At 38.6% G+C, this 7,071-nt stretch overlaps 1 protein-coding gene and 2 pseudogenes across 2 annotated transcripts in view; 1 reads left to right on the top strand and 2 right to left on the bottom strand.

Moving 5' to 3' along the window:
- The window catches only part of MICU1 (mitochondrial calcium uptake 1), a 251,894-nt gene that overhangs the window by 92,085 nt on the left and 152,738 nt on the right, over positions 1-7,071 (bottom strand). The gene's annotated exons all lie outside the window — the stretch shown is intronic.
- LOC105886380 lies at positions 548-4,469 on the top strand (annotated as a pseudogene).
- LOC105886379 lies at positions 5,450-6,091 on the bottom strand (annotated as a pseudogene).

Below are 7,071 nucleotides of genomic sequence, written 5' to 3'. Positions count from 1 at the left end.
GCTATTTTTTTGGTTGCAGCCGTCATTGTTGTTTGGCGGGCCCAGGCTGGATTCGAACCCGCGACCTTAGGTGTATGTGGCTGGCGCCCCAGCCACTTGAGCCACAGGCGCCGAGCCTATATATTTTCTTAATATATTTTTACTTAGAAAACTTGTTAAAGTCAAAGTCATCACTCAAAACATATCAATTCAACTAGTCTAGTGACTACTTCTTATGTGCTACATGTTGTGAAGAAAACCAAGGAAAATATAAAACATTTATAAAATAAAATCTCATTCCTTTTCTTCTTTCTCAAAACTGATACTTATCACCTTTCATACTAAATGTTTACTAGAAAACATTTCTGTCATGGCCTTGGGTAAACGTAGCCCGGTTATGAGATTTTTTAAAATATCTTTTGCTAGATATCTTTTAATGATCTGCTATGAGTAGGTTAAGGAAAAGGATCTGTGTCATAGAGAAGTCAGAGAAAACTCATTCCTTAAAGTTGATTCATGCTTTTTAGTAATTTGTGCTCATGCAAAATCAAAGAGATTTGGGGAAAAGATGAATGAAAGAGCAATATTAGCTATTGGTTTGCTTCACACAACCTTAACTTCAAAGATAAGTGATGATGAAATATGTGAGGTCTTCATACTGATGCTGTTAAACACTTTTTAGTAACCTGACAAATACTCGGCAATTCCACCCAAGAAAATTCTTGTTTTCCTGGGAAATCAGAGTAAAGTTTCAATTATGAAATGGTACAGTACTTTCAAGTTAATCAATTGTCATATTTTCTCAAGAACGTAAAATGTACAAAGATTAAGCAGAGAAACTTTTTTTCTTTTGAGACAGAGTCTCACTATGTTGCCCTTAGTAGAGTGCTGTGACGTCATAGCTCACAGCAACCTCAAACTCTTGGGCTTAAGTGATACTCTTGCCTCAGCCTCCCAAGTAGCTGGGACTATAGGCTCCTGCTACAATGCCTGGCTATTTTTTGTTGCAGTTCTCATTGTTGTTTAGCTGGCCTGGGCCTGGTTTGAACCCACCACCCTTGGTGTATATGGCTGGCACTACAATCACTGTGCCACAGGTGCCAATCATAACCACTGTGCTACAGGTGCCAGAGAAACTTCTAATGAGAGCTGTTTCCTTACATGCCACCTTATAATGACTTCTTGTTTTTCTTTTAAGAAGTTTTCATATTAAACCCTCTTATGATTGTATCATTTTAACAAAACCAAGTTATTAAGGGACCACATTAAATGAAATTTGCGTGCCCTTCCCAGAGAAACAGAATAGTGAAGTGACTACCCTTAACTCATTCAGTATGTTAGCACCAATGCTAAAAACAAGACCCAGGCACTCTAAATAAATTCAAATACAGAGTCTAGTGGTATAATAGGAGTAGGGAATTTATGGCAATTTTGCTCCTGAGGGCTACCCTAAATAATTTCTGAGGTTATTTCAAAGTCAGATTTCTTCCTTTTGTATTTTCTTTCACTTTATCTCTTCCTTCTCCCTTCTCTTCCTCTTGCTTCTTAAGCTCATTCGAAGTCCCCTCTCTTAGCATTAGCTACAGAAAATTCCTGACTTCATTTCTAATAATGGATGACTAATTCCTCTCAGGCCAATCTTCCATATGAAGAAATGGAAAAAATGTGGCTTATTCTCAAGAGAAAAGACCAAGATGACCCAGATGTTGGAATGAACCAACAAAGATTTTAAAGCAATTGTTTTAATAGTGCTCAAGTACATGAAACAGGCTTGTAAAAAAGAAAAGATAGAAAATTTCAGATGACAAAGACAAGTGTAACATAACCTAAATGAAAGCTCTAGAAATGAAAAACATAATCTATGAAATAAAAATTCACTGGATGGACTTAACAGCAGAGATAATGTTACTAAGTCAGTGAACATGAAGACAAATTAACAAAAATTATATAGTCTAATGAGCAGAAAGAAAAAAAACAGAATTAAAACAATAGCTTCAGGGGTTTGTGAGACAGTATCATATGATCTAATATTTCTTTGTAGTTCCAGAGAAATAAGTGAGAGAGAATGGGGTAAAAAAAAACTATTTTTGAGGAAATAATAGACAGGAGAGGTACAGTGGCTCACACCCTATAATTTTAGCATTCTGGGGGGCCCAGGTGGGTGGATTGCTTCAGCTCACGAATTCAAGACCAGCCTGAGCAAGAGTGGAGACCCCCTCTCTAAAAAAAAGCCAGGCGTTGTGGTGGGCACCTGTAGTTCTTGCTACTTGGGAGGCTGAGGCAAAAGGCTTGCTGGAGCCCAAAAGTTTGAAACAGCTGTGAGCTATGAAGCCATGGCCCTCTACCAAGGGTAACAAAGTGAGACTCTGTCTCAAAAACAAACAAACAAACAAAAAAAACCACAAAGAAATAATAGCCAGAAGATACTTAAATTTTACAAAAACCACTAATTTATACTTATACAAGTAGCTCATCAAATTCTAAGAAGAATAAGCACAAAGAAACTATACATATGCACAATATAATTTAACTTCCTAAAACCAAAGATAAAGAGAAAACCTGGAAAGCAGGCAGGGAAAAACAACATATTACATATAGGAGAACAGTAATTCAAATAACCAGTGACTTTTCATCAGAACTGATCACAAGTAGAAAAATGGTAACTTAGACTTTCACATCTATATCCACACTCTGTATCTAGAATTTTCTTCCAAAAATAATGAAATAAAGCCATTTTCAAACAAAAAAATACTAAATACTGAAAGAATTCATCACCAGCAGCAAAAAAGCTAAAGAAAGTGTTTCAGACTGACACCAGATGGAAACTAGGATCTTCAAGAAGAAATGAAAAGTATCAGAAATGGGGAATATGTGATCAAACAAAACAGATTATTTTCCTTTTAAAAATAAATGACTGTTAGAGCAAAAATCATAATGTATTAAGAGATTTATAATATATATAGATGTAATATATAGGACAACCACTGCATAAAGAACAGAGAAGGGGCAAATGGAGCTCTTTCGTTGCAAGGTTTTTATATTTTGTATGAAATAATATGATATTAAATAGATTGTATTTAAGAATATATGCATTTAGGCTCAGTACCCATAGCTCAGTGGTTAGGGCACTGGCCACATACACTGGGGCTGGCAGTTTCAAACCTGGACCAGGTCTGCTAAACAACTATGACAACTGCAACAACAAAAAAATAGCTGAGCGTTATGGGGGGGCACCTACAGTCCCAGCTATTTGGGAGGCTGAGGCAAGAGAATCAATCGCTTAAGCCCAAGTGGTTTAGGTTGCTGTGAGCTGTAATACCATGGCAGTCTATCAAGGGTAACATAGTGAGACTCTGTCTCAAAAAAAAAAAAAGAATACATGCATTTAGAAATCCATCTGACAGGGGATTAATAGTCAGAATATTTAAGGAACTCAAACAACTCAGCCACAAAACGCCAAATGATCCTATTAAAAATGGGCAAATGATCTAAAGAGACATTTCTTAAAGGAAGATGTAGAAATGACCAACAGGAATATGAAAAAAATGTTCAATCACTAATCATTAAGGAAATGCAAATCGAAACCACCATAAGATGTCATATTACCCCAGTTAAAATGGCTATAATCAAAAAGACAATAACAAATGCTGCAGATCCTGTGCTACAGCCGCTCCAGGGACAATCTCAGTCTTGCCACTGCTGCTGCTCAGAGACTGTTGAGCTCCGTCCATCTGTCTGTCACCAACCACCCTAGACACAGAACATCCAGTCATGGATAAAATAAGCAGGTTCAGAAGGCCAAACTAGCTAACTAGGCTGAGTAACACGATGACATGGCAGCCCACTGATGTCTACAGCTGAGCAAGGAGCTGAATTATCCAACAAGGACAGAAATCTCTCAGTTGCTTCTAAAAATGTTGTAGGAGTCCACAGGTCATCTTGGAGGATCATTTCAAGTGCAAAAGATGGAAGGTGCTAAAAAAATACAACAGATGGCTCAAGAATACAGAGAGAAAATTGAGACAAAGCAAAGAGAAATCTGCAATGATGTACTGTCTTCTTTTGGGAAAAGTTCTTAATCCCCAATACTTAACAAGCAGAGAGAAAAGTCTTCTATTTGATTTGGCTTAGGTTGCTGAGGTTGCTGCTGGTGATGACAAGAAAGGGATTGTGGGTCAGTCACAAAAAGCATACCAGGAAGTTTTGACATCAGCAAAAAGGAAATACAACTAACACATCCTATCAGATAGGGTCTGACTCTTAACTTCTCTGTGTTCCATTCTGAGATTCTGAACTCCCCAAAGAAAGCCTGCTCTTTGGCAAAGACAGCTTTTGGTGAAACTATTGCTGAACTTGATATATTAAGTGAAGAAAGAGATAGTACACTAATGCAATTGCTGAGCGACAACTTGACACTGTGGACATTGGATACTCAAGGAGATGAAGCTGAAGCAGAAGGAGGAGATAATTACCTGGGTTTCCAACTTTAGTCTGCCACATTCTAAAGTTTATTATCCATTCTGTCCCACAAATAATTTCTTTGTTTATGATTTATGACATGTTTATGTTACTTCTATTTGAATTTCTGTATTTCCCATGTGGTTTTTATGTGTAATATTAGGGGAGTGGAGCCATTTAACAATGAGGGAGTTATCTGTTTTCATCTTGAAGCTGCCAATATGAGGATGTGGAATTTTTTTTTTTTTGAGACAGGGCCTCAAGATGTAACCCTGGGTAGAATGCCATGGCATCACAGCTTACAGCAACTTCCAACTCCTGGGCTCAAGCGGTTCTCCTGCCTCCGCCTCCCTAGTAGCTGGGATTACAGGCGCCTGCCACAACGCCTGGCCATTTTTTGGTTGCAGCTGTCACTGTTGTTTGGTGGGCCCAGGCTAGATTCGAACCTGCCAGCTCAGGTGTATGAGGCTGGCGCCTTAGCTGTTTGAGCCACAAGCATCAAGCCGAGGATACGGAATTTTTATGTAAGTTATAAATGTTTGGCATAGTACTTTTGGATAGTACTTGTGGCTTCACAAGGGCCAGTGTTAAAACTGCTTCCATGTCTGAGCAAAGAAAACTGCGTATATATTGGTTTGTCTTGGTAGGGAACAAAGGGGATAATTGGTTTCAGTCACAGTTATTTTGAGTGCTTTTAAGGTTTGGAGAACTTAAACCTGCAGAAGTGTTCCTTGACAAAGCTGTGACCCAATTACTCTGGATAAGGGCAGAAATAGTTCACACTCCAATATTTGTAAAGTTACCTGCTATTTGTTTTCATTATTTTGCTACACTCATTTTATTTGTATTTAAGTGTTTTAGGCAACCTAAGAATGTATAAGTAAAGATGTAGTAAAATGAATTGCTTGATAGTCATGACTTCTGTGTATATGAAGCACAGAGTAAAACAAAAATCCTAAGTATTTAACTTTCTTTTTCTTTTCTTTCTTTTTTTAGCACGTAAAGGCTTGTTTTATTTGAATGATTGATCATTATCATGGAGGCCACTATGTACAGATAAGAGGGGGGCGTTCTTCTTCTTACTCTCTTCCTCACTGGACAGTGTCTTGATGATCTTCTTCTTGGCTTGGAGGCACTCTTCACGGCACTTGTGTGCTTCCCTGGTCTTGGACTTGCTGGCCTCAGCCAGGAGCTTCTTGCAGGTCTTGCCTGCCTTCAGCTTGTGCATGTGTTGCATGAGAATCTGCTTGTTTTTGAACATATCTCTTCACCTTCATGTACAGACTGTGATACATGTGGCGGTCAATCTTCTTAGATTCATGGTATCTTCTCAGCAGCTGGTGCAGAATCCTCATCCTCCTCATCCCACTTACCTTTCTCAGGCATTCTCACAGTGGCTGTACCCTTTCGCTTACCTACGTCCATGTGCCTGCCCTTCTGGCAGGCCAAGGTGTTTTTCTGGCATTGACCTCAGAAATGGACAGTCATGGGCTTGCAGATAATCAGCCCATCTTTGATCAGCTTCTGGATCTGCTGATAGGAGTTGGCATTGGTGATTTCATTAGTTTCGTTGGGGTCCAACCAGACCTCCTTTTTGTCACAGCAAAGGACCCTAGAGGCAAGCAAGCCCCTTCTGAACCCTGAGCATACTCATTGCTCCCACCACAGGAGCAAAAGGAAAGCGTATTTAGTTTGTTTTATTTTCCTTTTTTTTTTTTTTGAGACAGAGTCTTATTATGTTGCCCTCAGTAGAGTGCCGTGACATCACAACTTACAGCAACCTCAAACTCTTGGGCTTAAGTGATTCTCCCAAGTAGCTAGGCCTACAGGCACCTGACACAATGCCCAGCTATATTTTTGTTGCAGTTGTCATTGTTTAGCTGGCCTGGGCTGGGTTCAAACCCACCAGCCTGGGTGTATGTGGCTGGCGCCCTACCCACTGAGCTATGGGCGCCACCAGGGTTTTTTCTTTTGTGATCTATTTTAGTACTTGCTTAACATGCATGTGCTGTAAAAAATAGTTAACAGAGAAATAACTTAAGATGATGGCTAAACTTTGTTGAAATGTTTTATGAAATTTTCATGACCAATCCAAATATAATTGTTAATAATATGTGTATTAAGTTCATGTAAGTAGAATAAAAGTTTTATGAATGGAAAAAGAAATATGTGCTAGAAAGGGTTAGAGAAAGGGGAAACTCTTATACACTGTTGGTAGGTATGTAAATTAGTGCAGAGATTAAGGAAAATCCTTCAAAAACTAAAAAAAGAACTACCATATGATCCAGCAATACCACTATTGGGTATATAGCTAAAGGAAAGAAATTCAATATGTCTAAGAATATCTGTACTTCCATATCTATTGCAATGCTATTCACAATAGCTAACATATGAAGTCAACCTGTATGTCTATCAGTGAATAAGTGAACATAGAAAATATGGTATATATATGCAATGGAAAAAGAATCAATTCCTGTTATTTATAGCAACAAAGATGAGTCTGGAGGACAATATATTAAGTGAAATAAACCAGGCACACAAAGACAAATGCTACAGGCTTGGCATCTGTGGCTTAAGTGGCTAAGGCACTAGCCACATACACCTAAGGTAGCGGGTTTGAATCCAGACCAGGCC

Source organism: Otolemur garnettii, unplaced genomic scaffold (genome assembly GCF_000181295.1).
Source record: "Otolemur garnettii isolate 467f Iridium unplaced genomic scaffold, OtoGar3 scaffold00008, whole genome shotgun sequence".
Classification (NCBI taxonomy): Eukaryota; Metazoa; Chordata; class Mammalia; order Primates; family Galagidae; genus Otolemur; species Otolemur garnettii.
Note: the sequence above shows the minus strand (reverse complement) of the source record. Positions and strands in the feature narration are given on the sequence as shown.